We start from the raw sequence: 23,631 nt of genomic DNA, 5'->3' as shown, positions 1-23,631 counted from the left end.
TGCTTGTTTGAGTGTGTGTTTTGCCCTTTGTGAGAAACTTTTCTCTCCTATTGTTTCCAACTTTTTGAAAGGAATCCTTTCTAGCTATTAAAGTTTTCATTGGCATTTTAATTAATTAATTTGTGACAATGGACAGATTTTTCATGTCATGTTTGAATGATGTGCTGAAATTGTTTTAAAAATCTAGAGCCATGTAAAAGAAGGTTTATATTTTTTTTTCTAGTCCAAACTATGGCCCCCTCAAAACTGTAGACAAGAGAGGCATCAGAAGAGTCCCTGTGAGGATTCTCCTTTCACAGTTACTTGTATTCAATCCTGTAGTACTTACGCAAACTCTGCTTAACTTTCACATCATTAAAAAAAAATCATGTAACGTATTACTGGGGAAAGGAAGGAAAATTGGTGTAAAACTTTTGACTCGTGTTTTTATCAAGTGCCTAACAGTCAGAAATTGAAACAAATGCCTCATCTCACATTTTTCTTTTGGAACTAGGAACATTTTACATTATGACATCTTACATTTTCTAAACCTAACATTGCTGTGTGGCACCTGGCAGGGCAGCAATAGGAGAAGGCAACAATACTTTCTCAGCTTGCATTCGACCTGAGATTTTTTTGTAAAAGCAAACTGATGATTAGCTATCTGTATTACTCTTACTTTGAAAAGCACCAATATCTATAATTTGCAGATTACTTTATCCTTTTTGAGTATTTAAAAAATGTCTCCTCTTTCTTAGTGATCACAGTTTATTCCAGAAAGCGAACTGTCACAAAGTAAGGTAGTATTCCATAAGAACAATGTTGTGAGAGGCTGCCAACTTCAAAAGGTGATCAATATTCACCTCAAGTGGTGCCGGGTTTGCTCACAGTTTAAAACGGCCACCTCCATGGGAAACTTGGAGTTGCACATTTAAAACACTAATCAATCTAAGAAGAGAGTATGAAGGAAATACATTCCCCTCTGGTTAGCAGCCAGCAGCATTAGAACAAAAACCAACTTATTAAAGCCAAATTTGTTGATTTGCTTGTCTTTACTTTTAAGCATAACAGAACTCAGTAGAAACATCTTCAAATAGAATTCTGCTGATTGGCACGGGTTTGTTACTCTTTTGTTTTGAAAATGCGCCCCACTGCTGGAGTCCCAGGTCAGCAGGAGAACACACACAGGTACCCTGCAGACACATCGGATCTGCATTGTACAGCTCTGGAGCCCTAGAGACAGAACCAGGATTTCCTCCTCTGGGTCAGTTACATGCAGCCCGACTTTTAGCAAAAACTAGCCTTCTGTCTGCTTTCTTTCATGAGCTGGGTTATGTTTTGTTGCGGCACAAAGGAATCCTTCCCTCCCTTGTTCACAAAGCCCCACAGCACCGGCTCCCCTTTATCAACTGCTCTTTTCTTTCTCTGAATGCTATATTTTTATTTACATAAGAATTCTTGTAGATGTTTTATTTACATATGTATTCACTCATTTCAGATGAATGAAAGGAAATGATGAAACCCTAAGCTCAAAAGCACGTTTTTTTTTTTTTCACAAAGACTAAAAACCATCCCTGTAGCTGTCACCGTGCCAGAAAGTAACTCTAATCTTGCTTTTATTTGTCTTAATTGTTGACAATCGTCTTAATTGCCTTACTCTTCATATCTTGAGCAGAAATTCAGAGCATTTGCAATGTCTTTCCAAGAGTCAAGTTTGATGCTGTATCATGTCGCTGTGTAGAAATAGGAAACAGAATTGTCCATCTGAAGAAAGTCGCTCTGATTAGAGAGATTCTGTTTGAACATTACCACAGATCAGCAAAGAAGGGAAGAACTATGTTGAACCACATATGAGTCACTGCAACAGACTTATCTATGACTTTCAAGATGTGACTGGAGAAAAGCAAAGAACATTGTTTTAAAGCAATGAAAAATTCATCTTTGTCATTATTCATGACTTATATAAGTTGTGAGTTTTTTCAAGAATATGCATTCAATCTACAGATGTAAAATTTCTAGTTCAATATTAATTTATAGCAAATACTAGAACCTCCATATTTTTTCAGTATTACTTCTAGGACAGAAAGAAAGACCTGCTTGTTGAAATTTTTAAAGTCATTTATCATACAAAAGACTTAATTGACTTGGGAGAAAAAAATCCCTTCAGTTAGTTTTCCTACTGTGGGAATATGCAAAATATGCTCTTCCCACTTTTAAAAGCTATATTAAATACAGAGATAATCTTTTCTATCACCAGAGGCTTTCTGCATGTTTGAAATTGGTGATTTCTCAGAAATTTTCAAGTTTATTGTACTTATTCGAAAGACAGAGAAGCAGAGAGAGACACAGGCTTTCCACTTGCTAGTTTGCTCCCCAATTGCCCAAAATAATCAGGCCAAAGCCAAGGGTCAAATATTCCATCCAGATCTCCAGCAAGGTGGAAGGGAACCAAGCGTTAGCTGCTGCCTTCTAGTGTGTACATTAACAGGAAGCTGGAATGGGGAACAGAGCCTGGACCAATCACAGGCATTCCCATATGAGATGCAGGCATCCCACGCAAGATCTTAACTGCTTCACCAAATATCTGCTCTGATGTCTCAGAATTTACCCTATAAACTATTGTAAATCTTGGAATGTTCCAGACAAAATTTTATTTATGTTTTGGTTCTATATCAACAAATATTCACTTGCATATCTACTGTAACCATGAGTTAGGCTGCACATGAACAGTACCAAAACAAGAGTCAGATGTTGACCCTCTTCTGGAAAAAGTTTGTGAGATTCTGTGATGTGGGGGACAAGTAGTATGTATGTTGGAGGAGCTAGAATGACCTCCTTGCTATTAGCATCCTAATTCCTTCATAGTCTTAATTTCTTGAAGACATTTAAGTCTGCAAATCTGATAGAAGTAAAATAGCAAAGGTTACTGATACTGATTAAGTTGTAATTTTTGTCACCCAACTGCATGACTATAAAATACTTCACTTGACTCATTCTTTATAATATATCTAGGAGATAAAGTTGCTGCTCTTGTTTAATCTGTTTTCTTAGATTACTTTAATTATTCCAAAATGTTTCTGTTAATTACAATGGTAAAACTGCTTTCATTTAATTAAAACTACAGATCTGTTATTCCACTATGGGTTCTGAAAGGGTCCAGAACATAGGTCACCTGGGCTTTTGCTTCTCTTATTTAACACTTTTAGTTGCGAGTTAGTTAAGAAAGACCAGCTGACCAGGCAGGTGATATATGCATGCAGTGTATTGATTCCACTCCAGGCTCTTGTCCTGTACTCAAGCAAACACATTAAGTGTAGGCACATATAAGATGCACCAAATGATAACAAAATATTCAAAATGTGAGAAAGTGGACTCACACACAGGAGCCTCATGTGGGGCTGCCCCACAGAGAGAAATAATCTTCATGAGTGGGCAGAGGGCCACAATGTTACCAGAAACAAGGGGGGTTGGGGAAGGGGAGATGGAGAACACCTACACAGCACCTCCAAATATGGTCTATTGCAGAAGAGACAGATCCTACCAGTTGTTGGTCTTTTTTATGAAGTTTTTTATGGGGTTGGTGCCTATCCAAGTCTGAAGCCACCTAGGAATTACATGGCACCTCCACAAATTCCACATGGAGTATGGCTTCTCCTCTTGGGTCCTGGATGCAGCAGGAAAGGGGCATTTTGATTGACAAGTAGCAGGATAGAATTATATGCGGGCTTGCAACTTCCAGTGCAACAGAACTATCTAGTTGCTTGGCAATCCCATATAATAGGTATGTCCAGTACATATGCATCTGTTAAGAAGAGGTTACAAATCCATCATTTTTGCAGCTGGAAGGAAACTTGAAGATCACCTAATCAGCACCTTTCTTCACTGGAGAATAGTCAAAGGAAAAGGGGCCAGCGTTGTAGCTTAGCAGGTAAAGCCTCTGCCTGCGATACCTGCATCCTATATAGGCACTGGTTCGAGTTCCCACTGCTCCACTTCCAATCCAGCTCCCTGCTAATGGCCTGGGAAACCAGTGAAAGATGGCCCAAGTGCTTAGGCCCCTGCACCTACCTAGAAACAGCTCCTGGCTCCTGGCTCCTGACTTCTGCCTGGCCTTGCCCCGGCCATTGTGGCAATGTGGAGCATGAACCAGCAGATGGAAGATTGATCTCTCTCTCTCTCTCTCTCTCTAATGTTAACTTTCAAATAAATCTTTTAAAAAAGGAAAAAAGAAACAATCTGACTCCTCTGCAGTGCTTGAACCATAGCAAGCAAATAATAAATATCAGCAACTATACTCTTCATACAGTGCTAATCATTTTGAATAGGTTGTCTTATTCTCAACATAAAATTGAGGTGGATGCTACTTTCTCCATTTTTGCAGATGATAAAACCAAGTCTCTTAGAGATTAAGTAATGTAAAAAGTAGAACCACAATGCAAATCTAACTCTAAACCGTAAGTGCCCTTCCTTATGTATTTATGTGATGATTTTATGATTTTACAAAAGGTATTGATAAGTGTTAAATTTACAACATTAAATTTCCAAAATTATTGGAACCGATTAATGGAAAAAGAGAGAAGAGAGAAGAGACGGGAGGAGAGCAAGAGAGAGGAAGAGAATGGGAAAGAGGACAAGGGGAAATTAAAAAGGGAATGGCATCTCATTATTGTAGGTAATTTCCAATTTGTATCCTTTGCCTTACATCCAATAGTACAGTTCTTAAGCCAGGTTATACCAGACTATTAGTCAATGACAATTAATTATGAAGCCCCTAAGATTAAGTAAACAGTACTAGGTCAATAGTTTAAAAGTTATGAAATATGAAAAGCTTCTTAATATTGACCTAAAAGCATTAATACTATTACCTCACTAAGCACCAGAAAAATCATGTGAAAAACCTTTTTAGTTATATAAACATGGCAAACTTCAAAATGCAATAACTGAACATAATTTTAAAATCAAATGTACTATGTAAACATCACACCTTGCATAAATTTATTAACTAAAGGTATTTAGAGAAAAGTCCATTGACTTAAATATTTAAGAACTTATTTCTATGCATAGGTAAATGCATTTTTTATTTTTGCTTTTAATACTTTTTAAGCTAATTTTTTCTTTATGTTTATTCTAGCGAACATGCATGAAATATGTATAATAATACATTAATCTTTAAAAATAAAGAAAATTCATGTGCTTCTTTAGTAATTTTTCATGACACAAACCATGTGTACATTATATATTAAGATAAAATTTCACTACACTCTAAAGCATAGATGCTCACTTTGTCATAAATTATATTGGGCTTTTCTCCTCAGATATTTTTCATGAAGCATTTTGCAATTGTAAAATAGATTTCAACTTCATTAATATTGCTTTTCTGTTTAAATAAACTCTTTCAAATTCACTATTATTGCTATTTTTAGTAATGAAGTCTACACTTTCCATTAAGAATCTACTATGTATATGACCCTGAGTCAGATATTACAAAATAGTCAAATAACTGTCTCTACAGGAATTAAAATTAGGCTTCTTTTTTTTTGCTTTGAGTTTTATTTGCTATATTCAATTTTTTTCACTTTACAGTGATTTAAGAAGAAAATGACAAACACTAAATTCCAATCATTTATATCATTTGTTTCAGTTTAGGCCATATCTCAAGCCAGGCTTTTTACAGTTTCCTTATTGATAGCACTTAACTTACTTGGCTTTATACAATTAATTTAGAATGATTTCACGAAGAGGAAATACACTGCTTTGAAGTAGAACAACTTTGAAATAGCTGTTCCATGATGCTATGAATTTAGAAAGCATTACATGAAGTCAGATCAATGGTCCTGACTAACTTCTTGCTTCATTTATATTTTAGGAGGATATTCTTCATGCAAAATTTTATATTTTTCTTTAACTTCTTAGATGACATTCTAACAAAATTAGAGAAACTTTAGCTCTAATTGTAGTAGTTAAAAGATTCCAAACACCAGTTTGAGTCCCATCTGCTCCACTTCCAATCCAGCTTTCTGCTGTGACTTGGAAGATGGACCAAGACCTTGGGCCTCTGCACCTACCTGGGAGACCTGGAAGAAGCTTCTGGCTCCTGACTTTGGGTCTGCCCAGCTCTGGCATTTGAGGCCATGTGATGAGTGAACCAGTGCATGGAAGATCTCTCTCTGACTCTGCCTCTCTGTAACTCTGCCTTTCAAATAAATAAATAAATCTTAAAAAAAAAATATATGCCCAAGTCAGGGTTGGTGCTGTGGTTCAGATGGTCAGCCTGCAGCGCTGGCTTCTCACATGGGTGTTAGTTCAAGTCCCAGCTGTTCCACTTCTGATTCTGCTCCCTGCTAATGCACCTGAGAAAGCAGCAGATGATGGCCCAAGTGCATAGTGGTCCCTGCATGCATGTGAGTAACCTAGAAGAAGCTTCTGGCTCCTGGCTTTGGCTTGGCCTAACCCCAGTCACTGCAGACATTTGGGGAATGAACCAGTAGTTGGAAGATTGATCTCTTTCTCTCTCTCTCTCTCTCTCTCTCTCTCTCTTATCTCTGTGTGTAACTCTACCTTTTAAATAAATTTTAAAAAATTTAAAAAAAAGATGGCCAAGCTTACATCAGTTATATTCAGTTCAGAGAACAATGAAACGTGATGCAAGTCAATGGAATTGAGATTTTTTTTTTTAATCTGCAAAAAGAGAATACTGTAGAAGAGAGCCACTGACAAATTATCATCAGGAATACACAGACTATTAAGGAAGAATCCAGATGCTTTATTCTAATCAAGTGAGGAATGATAAAAAGCAAACAGACTGAAACCTTCAAGAACAGAAAAGTTAATTGGAGATGAGATATAATATCTTGACTGTAGGATTACTAAGTACTGCAACAGGGTGAATAAAAGTGTTTTTAAGATTGATTTACTTATTTGAAAAGCAGAGTTACAGAGAGAAAGAGAGAGAAAAACAGAGAGAATCTTCCATCTGCTGGTTTACTCCCCAAATGACAACAACTACCAGGGCCACTCCAGGCTGAAACCAGGAGCCCAGAGCTTCTTCTGGGTCTGCCACATGGGTACAGGGGCCCAACCACTTGGACCATCCTCCATTACTTTCCAAACATATCAGCAGGGAGCTGGATCAGAAGTGGAGCAGCTGGGACTCTAACTGGCACCCATATGGCTTGCTGGCACTACAGGCAGCTGCTTTACCTGCTATGCCACAGAGCTAGCCCCTTTGAAAACTTTACATTAGATAAGGCTTTGATACACCTCAGAGTGAAGACATAAACCAGAAAAACTCAATTTAATAAAATAGTTATGAGAAATATATAGATTATCTACGAATAAATCTCCCTTTCCTGATAAGATTTCAGGAAAATATTTTATTTTATATTGATATTTATTGACCTGTTTTCTCTCATATTATGTGTATTACTGTTATGGATAGTCTTGTTAAGCTATTATTCATAGGTGGTTAAGAACACATAAACATTTACCTTCTTCCTTGCCATAAAAATGAGGACTCCAGTGATATGGATCTGGCTTCCATTGAGACTATTGGTAATTATAGATTTTTCTGCCCAAGCCCCCATGCCAGAGGACCTCTGTGTTTCTGAAAAGCTATTTTCTATCAGATTCTTCATTTCTTTTTGTATCAACTAATTCCAAAAATGGGTAAACTAGCAATGGTGTTGTAAAGCAGGAATTCTTAAACTTTTCCATCAGTATGAGTGAACTTGTATCAGGCAATGTACAGCCATGAAAATAGAAACCATCCTGGATATTAAAGATGTTAAGATTTTAATACAAGGAATTGGTCACCAACTAACTGGAAGAGCAAGGCAAACAGGAGAGACGCCAAGGAGCCACAGGCATGAGAATGTGTTTGCCCAAAGATTAGAAGGCTATTACCATCTGAAGGATGACAGCCCTGAGCCCACATTCACTGCTGAGTTGCCTGGAGCCATGACCTCTGCCACTGCTGCTGTTGGAATCGCAAGGCTGCCACAGTGCAAGCAACCAAAAACCTGAAATTGGTGTTGCTCCTGTTCAGGGCCATAGCAATTTGCAATCACTTCTGGTCTTCCTTGACTGCCACTGCTAGAAGGTAAAAGATAAGGAAGATAATTTTCCCCCTTGGCCAAACCTTTCAATCATCTGCAGTATGTCACATTGGAGAACACCAAATAGCAACTTAGTTCAGTAACTGGGTTCACACAGCTTGCAAACCTCCAACCCTAGCAACAGAAAGGACAGTATAAAATGGTGAGGATGGCACTAACAGTGTGCTAACGCCCTAGCTGAGTGCTTGTCATTTAACTTGTCTTCTATGGATATTCATCAAATTAGTGATTGTTGGAAGGAATGGTTAGACATTAATAGGACATTTTCAGTTTTCTCAAAATCTCTTAGTCCTATTTTATTCCCCCCAAATGTTTTGAGGTTGTCTACGTAGATACTTGCACATTCAGACAATTGAGAAGAAGATAAAATAAGTCCCACTTTTAAAGGGAGTCAGGGGGCTGCCACTGTGGCATAGTGGGTAAAGCTGCCACCTGCAGTGCCTGCATCTCATATGAGCACCGGTTTGAGTCCCGGCTGCTCCACTTCTGATCCAGCTCACTGCTATGGCCTGGGAAAGCAGTGGAAGATGACCCAAGTCCTTGGGCCTCTGCAGCCACATGGGAGACCCAGAAGAAGCTCCTGGCTACTGGCTTCTGATCAGTCTGTTGTGGTCATCTGGGGAGTGAACCAGCAGATGGAAGATCTCTCTCTCTCTCTCTCTCTCTCTCTCTCTCTCTCTCTCCTTTCAAATAAATGAATAAATCTTTTAAAAATTTTTCAAAAAAAAGGGAGTCAGGAGGGCAGGTTTAAAGAAAGCTACATTACAAATAATCAAGATTTTAGATAATTTTCCTGTGCCAAAATAGGGTTGCCAGATAATTTACTTGATACCTAGTTAAATTTGAATAATATGTGAGACATGTCTATATTGAAAAAAGGATTCTTTACTTGAAACTAAAATTTAGCCGTATAATTATATTTCTGTGTTACACGTAAGTATTTTTATCTGCTAAATTTGACAATCTTATGACAGAGGACATCATAATTTTTTTTTTTAATTCTATTTATTGAGGCCGGCGCTGCAGCACAGCAGGTTAAGGCCCTGGCCTGAAGCGCTGGCATCCCATACAGGTGCCGGTTCTAGTCCCAGCTGCTCCTCTTCTGATCCAGCTCTCTGCTGTGGCCTGGAATAGCAGTGGAGGATGGCCCAAGTCCTTGGGCCCCTGTACCTGCATGGGAACCCAGAAGAAGCTCCTGGCTCCTGGCTTCAGATTGGTGCAGCTCTGGTCATTGCAACCATCTGGGGAATGAACCAGCAGATGGAAGACCTCTTGCTCTGTCTCTACCTCTCTCTGTAACTCTGTCTTTCAAAATAAATAAAATAATTCTTTAAAAAAATTCTATTTATTATTGTATTACATCACAAGACAGTATACAGAACTTATTTATTACTGAACAGTTATCTGTTACTAAGTTGAAATTCATTATTTGACTATAAGAGCTTGATATTAAGGTTCTCCAAACTAAAAAGAAAAGCAACATGATGTTTTACATTTACATAGTGTTTTATATTTACAAATAATTTTCCATAAATTATCATTTAATATGTATTGCAATATTACAAGGTAAGCCTTAATTGTTGGTGTGCTTCAAATTGAGACTCAGAATGTTTAAATAATTTATCTAAGGTCACATGATTAGCATGCATGCTGCCACTTGACTGTCCTTTCTCTTATCTACATGAACTTTCTGCAGTGCAATTTCTCCAAAAAACTCCAAAGTTAAAACTTGATTAAAATAAACATGAAGAGTAAGACTACCAGAAAAAGAAGTCTAAGAGGTCAAACTGAATGTTAGCAAAAAGAAAAGGAATTTCACCTGGCTTGCTTAGTTAAATACCAAGGTTTGGGTTTACTGGTTGATTACTTCAAGCCTAGGTCTTTCTCAAAGTCAACAGTTACTGCACTAATGTTGAAAACGGAGAGATAAAATATGACATTATCTGTAGAACTGTAAATGTACAATAAGGGTGTTATGGGTCAAGTAGGATTTTTTTACTCTCCAAAATTCATGCACCTACTTATACCTTAATGTCTTCATATTAATGGCTGATTGATTAAGGACGGATACTTGTTCTACTGATGGCATCTGAGAGATGTGGCTGATGGAAGTAGGTCACTGGGGATGTGTCCTTGGAGGGTGATTCTCAGGAGAGGCTTGACTGTTTCACTTCCAGTCAGTTGAAGTCCAGCCTAGGTTCCCTCTCTTGTTTCCTTCTCACAGTGTGATCACTGCCACCACATCCACCATAACCAGCAACCACCAGGTGCCAGACAGTGGGGCTGCTGGGTCTGGTAACCTCAAGATGAAACTAAAATCAACCTTTTTTTCCAAAATAAACTCCTCTCAGATATTTCAGTTAAAATAATGAAAAATAAAGCAATATAAAGGGGAAGATAATGCTTATTTATAGAAAGTTGAATCACTCAACCTTCTCACTCCGTGATGGATAAAGAAACATAAACCAGGCATTGTTGACTATTGTTGCATTCAAACTCTCTGTGGGATCCTATATGCTTGTTTTTATTCATGATCTCAGTATTCCTGTGGGTACAGAGTTATGAAATGGGTAATAATTATATATTATATGTATCATGGATATATGATATACATTTATGTATATTCTTTATCTTTGAAGTATTTCAGAAACAAAACTAGTACCCATTTTATAAATAAAATGTGTATGTAATTATAAAAATCTGGGCAGTAAAATTTCACCCAGGGCACGTCAGGTCAGTTGTTTCGCTGAATCTCTACTGTACTTTTATACTGCTATTAGAAATCAGAGCTCTCACGGGGATCCCCACAGATAACCTCCTCTATTCTGCTGGCCTCAGGCAAGGCTACTTGTAAAAATTCAACACAAACTTTCTCTCTCTGAATCATAAGAGTGACAATACATAGTAATTTGGTTCACATCTCCCACAGTAATTCTCATTTCAATATAGATCATTTTTAAAATCTAGATTTCTTTTTGAAAATATCAAATTTTTCTCTACCTCCAATAATTTAAAAAGCATCACATTTGCAGGCTTCACCCATGATTTTGGACTCATTTCTAACCAAAGCCTGTCAGAAAGCAAATTATCATGGACACGTTCATTTGAAAAAGTTGCCCAACTGCAGTTCAATAAGAATTACTCATTCCAGGTTATCCAGGTTAGTGTTTTTTTTGGTTTTGTTTTTTGATAACCCATCTGTGATTAAACAAACTGCTTCTTCTCTTTGATAAACTTCCTTTTGTATAATCATCTTGTGTTCAGCCAAGTTTATCAGGATAAATGATTTATTTAAAATTTTATGAGGTACTTACATGTAGGTCACATCTTCATGTTTAGCTAAATCAGTACTTTTTTTGCTCATTTCCTAGGTAGATTGCATCTGGTCTGTGGGTAAACACAGAGGAGTTGCTCCCTCTTCCCAGGCTTTATAATGAGAATATTCTGTCTGATCAGGTGCATGCACCCTGCTGTCATTTGCAGCCTGACCTGTAGGTCAGGGGTGACATGAGCTGGCTCAGGGATGCATACAAATCACATCCTCTTGTCTGTCTGTTTTGTTGACTGGTTCTCCTCAGGGTCATGGCTATCTTAAGTAGCAGCCTGAAGGATAAAGTGTGCCCTGTCTGAGCTGTAAAACTTTGACTGTGGACCAATTGTATCTGACATACAGCAGCATGAGGTTTGGTTTAGCCTTTGGATTCAGAACAAATCACTGGCTATCAATGGCTGATAGTGACATGAAGTTTACTGAATCTCCTCTTTTTTTTGACAGCTCTACATGGGGAAGAAATGGATTGTTTTCAAGTTAGGGAGTTTGTGTTTCAAAATATACTCTGTATGAGCTCTTTCTAACAAGAAAACAAAACTACTAAATTACAAATATTTGCAAAAACTGAAGTGACACAAGATTCTGTTTTCAACATGCAACATCTATGCTACAAAAGGGCACATTTACTATGGAATTCAGCAGGCATCTGGGAACATAGGTTATTAAATGTTTTCAATGGGATTTTGGTATATTGATTTAATGTGTATAAATTCATAACTTTTGCTACTTTCACTGGAATGCCCCTTTAATCACTGAATGTATCTATTAGAGAGACATGTTTAATGATTTTCCTGTGTCACTCTACATATGATCAAAATTTGCTAATATCAGATTGAAGTTGAGTTTATCTTTAGTCTCTCTCTCTCCCCCTCTCCTCTCTGTGTGTTACTCTGACTTCCAAATAAATAAATAAATCTTTAGAAAAAAAGAATTCCAGAGGAATTCTGGGATTCCATAGACAAATTGTTAATCAGCTAATTGTTTAGAAAGAAAAATTAAAATATTGAAAATACAGCTACATTGATAATAAATAATTAAATTTTGTGATCTTACATTCAATCTAATATTATGCATAGTATGGTTAAACATCTCTCCGCTTTGGAATGCTCCAGACTTAAGCTCCTTATTGTTTTGTCTTTTCTATCTCATTCATTCCCATGACTTTAAATATTAACTGAACAGTCCTACTTTTGGAGGAGAGTTGATCAGCATTTCCACCAAGAACAACTCTGAAAAATAAATAATTTAGGAAATCAACTACTGTTCGAAGCTGGTGGAGAGCTAGTGGGGCCACAAGAACTGGATGTGCTGAACCTCAGAAGACGTAATAACTTCTCAGATGTATGCTGACTTTCTTAGCCATTTCATTTGGGCCAATTTGTCAATTCTGGGCAAATTTCTGAGCTTCAAAGCAAAAGACATTTCTTATTCACATTACCTGCCGTTAAATCAGACAAGCACTCTGTTATGCATCATTTCAAACATCTAGATTATTGTAAGAGCCACAAACTATAATATTGCAAACTATAGTTCAGAGGGAAAAAAGAGCAAGGTGAGACTCACATGTGTTCCTCGGAGTAACAATATCACCCTTGCTCATTTTGCACTGGCCGGAGACAGCCACATGGCAAGCCAAAGACCAAGGTCCACAAGCCTCTCCCTTTCTGTTTCACTTTACCTGCCTCATCCAATCTTACTGTTCCCCTTGCATAAACTGGTCTAGTCTCTTTGATGTTTCTCAAAAATACTATGCAAGCTCCAAACTTAGGACTTGCTGCACACCCTGCTTGTAACATCTTCTATCACGTATCCTTCTGTCTTCATTCAAAATTTCCCTCCTTACAAGGTGTTCCCTTACTAGTTTGTTCTAATTTTCAGTTCTTAACATCCACCTCCATTATGCTATTCCCCTTCCATTCTTTCTTTTCCTCTGTAGTATTTACCATCATGAAACTTTGTATATTTTGACTCCTTTATAATCTTCCTCCATTCACTAGAATATAAGCCTCATGAAGGCAAAAAAATGTTATTGTTTCTTACTAAATCATCGCCAGAAACTACATTAATTCCCAGTACATAATGGATGCTAAATAAATATTTGTTGCATAAGTATAATGTCCCATTGTACAAACCATTCTGATATTCATCTTCTCATTTAATATTTACAACCACCTAGTGAAATACTAGTATGCAAATATATCAAAACCTGCCTTAATAAGATGCCAAATACATACCTTGGGCAGGTATAGTATGAAGTACCTACTGATTATCACCAAGTTTAATATAATAAGTAGGTGAGAGGGTGGTTCAAACCATCTTCTGAAATGTAAGCATTTTACTGCCTGCACGTCTCTAATAAGAATTGATGTGGTGTGTCATCTGCAATTTAATCACCAGCTTTACATCTTGATAGTAAGGATCACTAGACTATTCCCTGTAAAGTTAGATTGCCACACACACAAAATATAATCTGATTTTGGGTAGTATTTCAAGTGTGACACAGATGATAAATGGAAAGAGTTCAAAGTAAAAGTACCACTCTCATTGCTGATCATATCATATCTCTACATTTTAGTGCTTAGTGCACTGTACCACCTATTTAGTCTGCCCCCACTCCAAATACTTCAACACAGAAGAACACAGAGGAACAATTCAAGTCCTGATTTTGTTTCTGGATTTAAACTATTTTGTTTACATGGTGTTTTGTTTTCATTTATTGAGGAGCTTTATCAAGAGACATAACACAATGACAGTGAAAATAACTGGTCCAAGCAATACAACTATCAAGAAACACAACACTTTTTTATAGGTGGGGAAACTTTGGTCTCTAAAAAGTGAGCTTTTGTTGACTAAAGAAGCCAACAAATTTTTGTGTATAATGTATGTAAAGACTCTTCATTATTTATTTCATTGACTCCCCTAAATACAACAGAGTAACAGAATTCATCTGAACTCATAAGCTAGACAAAAATGAGTATCACAAACAGACCACACACACACACACACACACACACACCAGAAATTTACCAAGCCACTAAGATCTGAGGAGTTAACAATTTGTTTCATTGTTTTAATATTATACAAAGTTTATCTTTCAGATATAAAACTAGATTGCAATATATAAGACATTAAACAGTTAGTGTAAAAGGGGTCAGTGTTTTATAGTCTATGTAGGCCACAACTTTATGTGCAAATGAATAAGAAATTAAGGAAAATATTCTTTCTTGAGTCAAGTGGAAAATTAAATGATTATGAGAAGATACCGCACAGTGAAAGCTTCCTCTTAAGGTTCTTTTATATCTAAGGATTTTGCTGTTCCAGTGTTATGTAAGCCTAAGGACCATGGACAGCATCTTGGGTTTATATATGAATACATGTTTCTGTAATAGGAAATAATAGTGGATTCTTAAAAATGCATTAAAAGTAACACTATTTGATGTTTATTCCAATACTAATAAATTAAAATTCAGTTATTATTAAAAAGCCTTCACAAATTCACAGAGTACCTTGGAATACTAAAATATCACTTTCTCTAAAGGATGTCAAATTACATTTTATACGTTTCCCTATTTAGTAATGATCAAATAGTCACTTTCAGAGGATGATTGTTTTATTTTCAACCAAAGGAAAATCTGGATCATCACTTTTGGTTTGGAGGCGAGAAGAAGAGAAGAGGGTCACATATCATTTGTTCTGCTTCCATCACCACCATTACTGTTTAGTAACACAAACATGTTCATACACATAATAATCTCAGATCACTTCTTTTCAAGCAATGTATTTATTACCCTTTTTTATGTTGCTTTTGTGATGCACTTTTCTGATCTTGATTAAAATAAGAAAAGTGAAGTTATTCTGAACTTGCAGAATCAGGCATTCTAATCACAAGTCTCGAGCAGGGAAGCTGATGTTTGATAATCTTCACCACAGAGCTGGTGGTGTTTGCTTGAGAGCATGTTAGCATTAATGTATTTGTCCTCACATTTAATTCAAAGCATCTTACACAGACACCATTAATGGTATTTTGCTAGCACTTTCAAATGACTTCTAATGTAATTTAAATCAATTCAATTTAACAGCCATTTATTGTGCAAAGATCTGCACTTTGTGTGCTTTAGGTGATACAAAAGCATAGACCCTACCCTATAGGATATTTTGGTCTATAGAGGAAAACAGATGTGGGCATCACTCACACACACAAGAAAGATTACAAAAAATGATATAATCAGGTCACAACAGAGTTGTGGAGGAGAAAAATGAGAAGGGTGATTCTTATGGAGAAAAAACAGGAAAAACTTCTGGGAAATTATTAAAGATTTCAAGGAAAAATAAGATTTCAACATCAATGACTTGAGAGGGTAGAGGAATGAGTTCTGAGAAAGATTCCAAAAAAAAAAAAAAAGATTCCAAATTTATGAATGGAATTAAGATTTAGGCACAGTGGTATACACAAAATGGAGAAAATAAAAGTCATCTTGTGGGCGGGTGCCTTGACTAACTTGGTTAATCCTCCGCCTGCGGCGCTGGCATCAATGTTGGCGCCGGGTTCTAGTCCCAGTTGCTCCTCTTCCAGTCCAGCTCTCTGCTGTGGCCCGGGAGGGCAGTGGAGGATGCCCCAAGTGCTTGGGCCCCTGCACCCGCATGGGAGACCAGAAAGAAGCACCTGGCTCCTCGTTTTGAATTGGAGCAGTGCCAGCCATAGCAGCCATTTGGGGGGTTAACCAGCAGAAGTAAGACCTTTCTCTCTCTCTCTCTCTCTCTCTCTCACTGTCTGTAACTCTACCTGTCAAATAAAAAAAAAAAAAGTCATCTTGTGTAGGGGAATTGAGATGGAACCATGACTATCCTAGAATATACATCTGGAAAAAAAGGTAAATTGTGTCAGACCAGGAAAAACTTTAAACCTTTGACAGAGGTGTGAATCCTAATCCTTACACAAGGCAACCATTGGTATTTGAAGAACAACGTTGCGTGATAGATGGAGTGGGAAGGCAGAAGAGAATCTCCATATGAAAGTTGAAGGAGAGCTTTTAAGAGATGCCTATGATTTTGACTTAGGATAGTCAGAGGACAGTCCTTCATTTTAGAGATATAAGGAACACTCAAGAGAAATCAATATGGACAGGAATCTGATGACCTCAACCTCAGGCTTAGCTTCAAATCACAACCAAATATCTATCCAAAAATAACTAGTAAGCATTCTAAATAATCAGTACCAAGGGAAGATAATTGATCACAAATATTTTTAAATAAATGTTATTTAAACTATTTTTGAAATTTAACAACTGAATTTTCAATTAAAAATAGTAATTTGAAGTAGATAAAGTATTACATTGTACATCAACTGTGAGGACAAGAGCTGATCAAGTCACTGTTTCTCATAGTGTCCATTTCACTTCAACAAGTTTCCCCTTTGGTGCTCAGTTAGTAGTCGCCGATCAGGGAGAACATATGATATTTGAAGTAGAGATTAGGTAGTTTTCTTTAAAAATCTGTCTTTTCCAATCTATTCAATAAATGGTGCTGGGAAAACTGGATTTCCACATGCAGAAGCATGAAGCAAACCCCTACCTTACACTTTACACAAAAATCCACTCAACATGGATTAAAGATCTAAATCTATGACCCGCACCATCAAATTATAAGAGAACATTGGAGAACCCCTGCAAGATATAGGCACAGGCAAAGACTTCTTGGAAAAGACCCCAGAGGCACAGGCAGTAAAAGCCAAAATTAACTATTGGGATTGCATCAAATTGAGAAGTTTCTGTAGAGCAAAACAAACAGTCAGGAAAGTGAAGAGGCAACCGACAGAATGGGAAAAATATTTGCAAACTATGCAACAGATAAAGGGTTGATAACCAGAATCTACAAAGAAATCAAGAAACTCCACATCAACAAACAAATAACCCACTTAAGAGATGGGCCAAGGACCTCAATAGACATTTTTCAAAAGAGGAAATCCAAATGGCCAACAGACACATGAAAAAATGTTCAGGATCACTAGCAATCAGGGAAATGCAAATCATATCCTCAATGAGGTTTCACTTCACCCCGGTTAGAATGGCTCACATTCAGAAATCTACCAACAACAGATGCTGGCGAGGATGTGGGGAAAAAGGGACACTAACCCACTGTTGGTGGGAATGCAAACTGGTTAAGCCACTATGGAAGTCAGTCTGGAGATTCCTCAGAAACCTGAATATAACCCTACCATACAACCCAGCCATCCCACTCCTTGGAATTTACCCAAAGGAAATTAAATTGACAAACAAAAATGCTGTTTGCACCTTAATGTTTATTGCAGCTCAATTCACAATAGCTAAGACCTGGAACCAACCCAAATGCCCATCAACAATAGACTGGATAAAGAAATTATGGGACATGTACTCTATAGAATACTATACAGCAGGAAAAAAAGAATCAGGTCATTTGCAACAAAATGGAGGAATCTGGAAAACATCATGGTGAGTGAAATAAGCCAATCCCAAAGGGACAAATATCATATGTTCTCCCTGATTGGCGACAACTAACTATGCACCTATAAGGAAAACTGTTGAAGTGAAATGGACACTATGAGAGACAGTGACTTGATCAGTCCTTGTCCTGACTGTCAAGGAACAACTTAACTACTTTATTCCTTTTATTACTTTTTGTTCTAATTAATACCATTGGTTGAACGCTGTAATTAACACACAATTATTCTTAGGTGTTTAAATTTAACTGAAAAGTGATCCCTGTTAAATATAAGAGTGGGAATAAGAGAGGGAGCAGATGTACAGTTTGGGACATGCTCAATCGGACTTGTCCCAAACGGTAGAGTTAGAAACGTGCCAGGGGATTCCAATATAATCCCATCAAGGTTGCATGTAGTAATGCCATCTCACTAGTCCAAGTGATCAATTTCAGTTCACAATTGATCATAATGATAGGTCTAAGAGTCAAAGGGATCACATAAACAAGACTAATGTCTGCTAATACTAACTGAAAGAATTAAAAAGGAGAGAATGATCCAACATGGGAAGTGGGATACACAGCAGACTCACAGAATGGCAGATATCCTAAACAGTACTATGGCACTCTGGCCTCAGAATCAGCCCTTAAGGCATTCAGATATGGCTGAAGATCCCATGAGAGTATTTTAGGCATGGAAAGCCAAGACATTCTGAAAAAAAAAAAAAAAAAAACCCACAACCCTAAATGAAAGATCTCTGCAAGTGAGATCCCAGTGGAAAGAATGGGGCCATCAAAGAAGGAGGTACCTTTCTCTGAAGGGAGGAGAGAACTTCCACTTTGACTATGACTTTGTCTAAATAAGATCGGAGTCGGTGAACTCAAAAGGCTTCCATAGCCTTGGCAACTCATGATAAGAGCCTAGGGAGATTACTGACGCCATAATCAAGAGTGTCAATTGTTAAGTCAGCAACAGGAGTCACTGTGCACTTACTCCCCATGTAGGATCTCTGTCCTTAATGTGTTTTACAATGTAAATTAATGCTATAACTAGTACTCAAACAGTACCTTTACACTTTGTGTTTCTGTGTGGGCTCAAACTCTTGAAATCTTTACTTAATATATGTTACATTGATCTTCTGTATACAAAGATAATTGAAAATGAAAAAATTTGTCTTCTTGTAAAAATGATATAAATTATATTGTAAATTTTTTAGAAACTCAGGTTTAAAAAATAAGAAAAAATGTGCTTCAGAAAGAATGACTATTGGTCTTTTGTATTAGATGTTTGAGTCCCTCTAATGAATGAATATATTTAATGCATAAGTACATGCACACTTATTGCAAACAAAAATAGGATCATAGAAATTTGTGATCTGCTTTAATGTATTGTGAATATTATTTCATGACATTAAGTAATCTTTCATAATCTTTTTTAAAAAATAGCAGACTTTTTCAAGATCAGTTGTAGGTTTACAGAAAATTTAAGCCAAAGAGAATGCTTATATACCCTTTTTCTCTATATATACACAGTTCCCGCTATTATTATCTTGCATTAATATGGTTCATTTGTTACCAGTGATGAATAGATATTTATATATTGTTATTGATAAGTCTGTAGTTTACATAAGGTCCAATTATGATACTATACAACTCTATAGACTTTGGCAAATGAAAAGTAGCACAGAGAAGTTTTATTGTCCTAAGAAGGCCCTGTGTGCCACCTACTCATTCCTCCTCATTTGCTCATCTGTTACTATATATATAGTATATATAGCTGAGCCATTGCCTATGACAACAACATTCCATATGAACACTAGTTCGAGTGACAGCTGTCCACTTCTAATCAAATTTCCTAATAAATTGCCTGGGAAAACAGCAGGAAATGGCCCATTGTTTGGGCCCCTGCCACCCATATGTAAGACCTGGATGGAGTTCTAGATTCATGGCTTCAATCTGACCCAGCCCTAGCTGTTGCAACCATTTGGAAAGTAAACCAGGAAATGGAAGAGATCTCTCTCTCTTCTCTCTCTCCATCTCTCTCTCTCTCCTTCCCCCTCCCTCTCCCCTTTCTGTGTCTCCCTCTCTCTGTAACTCTGCCTCTTTCAAATAAATAAGTAAATCTTCAAAAAAGAATGAAATTTACCATCCGTACAATCTGTACATACTTTTTGTGAGCTGTCTATAAATGTCTTTTACCTTCATTTGAGTTGTTTTCTTACCATTGAGTTTTAAGTGTTCTTTGCTTATAATGAATACAAGCCCCCTATCAACTGTGTCTTCTACAAACATTTTTCTCCACTCCATGGCTTGTCTTTTCATTCATTTGTCAGTGCTCATCAATGGTCTGAGAAAGCCTAACCTTTATTTGATCCACTGTGTTCTCCAGGATGGTAAAAGGAAAGCTATAAAGCTATCTTAAGATTTTAGTCATCTGAACCCCAGCACAGTCCCAACCAGTTGCACAATAGCAGCAAGGAGCTAAGTTTCTCCAGGCTTCAGCTTCCTCCTTTATAAATAGTGGCCCCAACTTAGTACATACTAAGTAAAGATTTTGAAAGATAATTGAAAACGAATCTTGATGAAGAATGGGATGGGAGAGGGAGTGAGAGATAAGATGGTTGCGGGTGGGAGGGAGGTTATGGGGGGGAAAGCTGCTACAATCCAAAAGTTGTACTTTGAAAATGTATATTTATTAAATAAAAGTTAAAAAAATAGTGGCCCCAAGACAGACTTTAGAGAGCACACGCTGCATGAATAAAGTTCTCAGAACCTAACAAGTGTCCAGGTCTTTCCTTGGTTCCTTCCTTCTTGGTTGTAGATTATTACTATTTCAAGTGATTATCAATATGCCAATAACATTTTTAAACTTATTTATCTTTCTTAATAACTGTCATTAAAATGAAATACTTGCCTATTATCTGTTCAGGCAATGATTAGCAAATTAAGTACTCTGTGAGACAATTGTTTTGACTATTTTCTGTCATCTTCATATACATTGTTTTTGAGATATTGATTTCAGAGCCTAAAAACCTTCACATGACAGAAAGAGACAGACCAAAAGAGACAGATTAAATGACTCTTCAATTCTAAACACAAGTGATGAGGTTGGAGTTGTGGCATATTGAGTTGTACCTCAGCCTGCAGCCCTGCCATCCCATAGGGTCACCAGGTCGTCTTCCTGCTGCTCCACTTCTAATCCAGCTCTCTCCTGGTGCACTTGGGGAAGTAGTATTTGGACCTCTGCATGCACTTGGGAGATCTGGAGGAAGCTCCAGGCTCCTGGCTTCAGCCTGGCCCAGCCCAGGCCATTGCAGCCATTTGGAGGGTGAACCAGCAAGTGGAAGATCTCTCAATCTCTCTCTCTCTCTCTCTCTCTCTCTCTCTCTCTCTCTCTCTGTGTGTGTGTGTGTGTGTCTCCTCCCCTCTGTAACTCGGCTTTTCAAAATAAGTAAAAAATAAATATTTTAAATAAAGAAATAAATGCTGGTGATTACTGTGGTTTAAATGGAGTTCCCATAGAGCCCAGATAATTTGCATTCTTACCAATATTGAAACAATAGCTACTTTTTTCCACATTTGTTTCAGGAAGCACACCTTTACAAAACAGTCCTGGAGCAAGGGTGCAATTTTGTTAAATAGTACCCAGAGTAAAAGGGAGCAGCACAGCCTTGAGTTTTCTGTTAGTTCTACTGTTCCCATCTCAAATCACACAGCTAGAGAATAAACATAGAGTCACAGGAACCAGCATTGTGGCACAGCAGGTTAAGCCACTGCTTACGAGACCCACATCCCTAATCAAAGTGCTGGTTCCAGTCCTGGCTGCTCCACTTCCAATCTCATTCCCTGCTAATGCTCCTGGGAAAACAGTAGAAGATGGTGGGCCCCTACTACCTCTGTGGGAAGCTTGGATGGAGTTCCTGGTTCATGACTTTAGCCTGGCTCAACCCCAGCTGTTGCAACCACTTGGGGAGTGAACCAGTGGATGAAAGATACCTCTCTCTCTCTCTCTCTCTCTCTCTGTCACTCTGCTTTTCAACTACATGAATAAATCTTAAAAAAAAATTTTAAAGAATAAACCCAAGGGCACAACTTCAGCAACAAATCATGTTTTACCAGCTGAGGCTCTGGCCCTTCTTTCACCGTGAAATTTCTGGCCAGTGTTGTTCAGTCTCCCAAATACTTTGAGGAGTTGATAGAAGGCAATTACATATATTCAAGAGATTATAAAATGGTAATTAACCGTAATTAAAATGAAATTTTCCCAGGGATTTACAAAGTAATCTAACATTAGAATGTTAGTAAATATCATAAACCAATTTAATAGATTATAGAATAAAACTACACAATTATTTCCATAACTCCAGAAAAGGCATTTGCAAAATTTTAAAACTTTTTAAGATTAGAAAATGTTTACTATAATAGCAAAAGAATTACTTGTTAGTGGATATTTATAAAAAGAAGCAAAAAAGCTTTCAAATATCAAATATTGGAAGCATTCTCCTAAAAGTAAAAAAAAAAAAAGACAAAAATGATCACCACTGTTATCAGCATTGTCTGGAGGTCTCAGCCAAAACTGAGCACTCAAGAAAATCTTTTGAAGGCATAGGAATGGAAGGGAATAGCTAAAACTGTTAATATTCATAATATATGATTGCTAACATAGGACAATTACAATAATATAAAACATGTATAATAAAAATAAAGTGTTTTGAAACAGGGCTAGCCATCAAGGAAATATTAATCAAAACAAATGATACCAATTTGCATCTGGCAAAGACCTGTAAAATGCTATTGCCCTGTGCTAGCTGAAGTGTAAGAAAATGGATAAATTCATGAACATTGTTGAGAAGGCAACCTTCTTTATAGATAACTTAACAACATACATTAGAAACTTACATCAAGGAAACTTTTACCTAAGAATTCCATTGCTAGAAATTTGCATTAGAGCCACAATTAAAGCTATGCCCAAACAAATTAATTCACAGTAAAGATTATGGAAATGCTTACAACACAAAGGTATAATTAATAAAAATGGCCACAAATATGTCAATGATGTGGCAGACACAGTTGGGTACTGATTGGGTGGCAATTCTTTCCTTCTTCAGTGCTAACAGCACCCCAATTTAATTCATGTTTGGGGCAGCCACAAACTGCAGTGAAGATGAGTTCTCTGTAACCAGGATATGTAAAGCCTGTCAGAATAATGCCGTTTTCATTTTGTGGTTTGGAATGAGCATGTGAGATATTTCTGGCCCATGAACTGTGAAAGCAAGTTGACCTCTGGCAAAGTTTCCCTTGCTCTTATAAAGGTTATTAGTTAGGGACCCTTTGTTTTCTTCTTGTCTGCACTGGTGACTACACATGCAATGCCTAGAAGTGTGCCAGTATCTTGGATACATGAGAGAATGCAATCCAAAGCAAGAAGTCCACATGCCGAGCTTGGAAGAGCAGAGACATGGGAGGACTGGGTCCATGGTGCTGCTGTTGGGTCCCTGCTTAATCCACTCTGGAACAAGTCTGCCTCACAATTTCGTGATGACTGAGGTAAAAAGAATCCTATCATTCATCACTTCTAATTGCTTTTCCTTTTATAATTCAAAAGCAAACTAATTGAAATAAGTAGGTGATAATACATAGTGAAACAATTTAAAAAACTATGCTCTTAAAAACTCAGCTTTCAAAAGTTAATAATAGATCTTAATGATATCTTACTTAAAATAATAAAGAGATATTAATGAAACATGTTAAGTA

The sequence above is a fragment of the Oryctolagus cuniculus genome, chromosome 5 (genome assembly GCF_964237555.1).
Source record: "Oryctolagus cuniculus chromosome 5, mOryCun1.1, whole genome shotgun sequence".
Lineage (NCBI taxonomy): Eukaryota > Metazoa > Chordata > Mammalia > Lagomorpha > Leporidae > Oryctolagus > Oryctolagus cuniculus.
The sequence above is the reverse complement of the archived record's forward strand: the minus strand, read 5'-3'. Positions refer to the sequence as shown.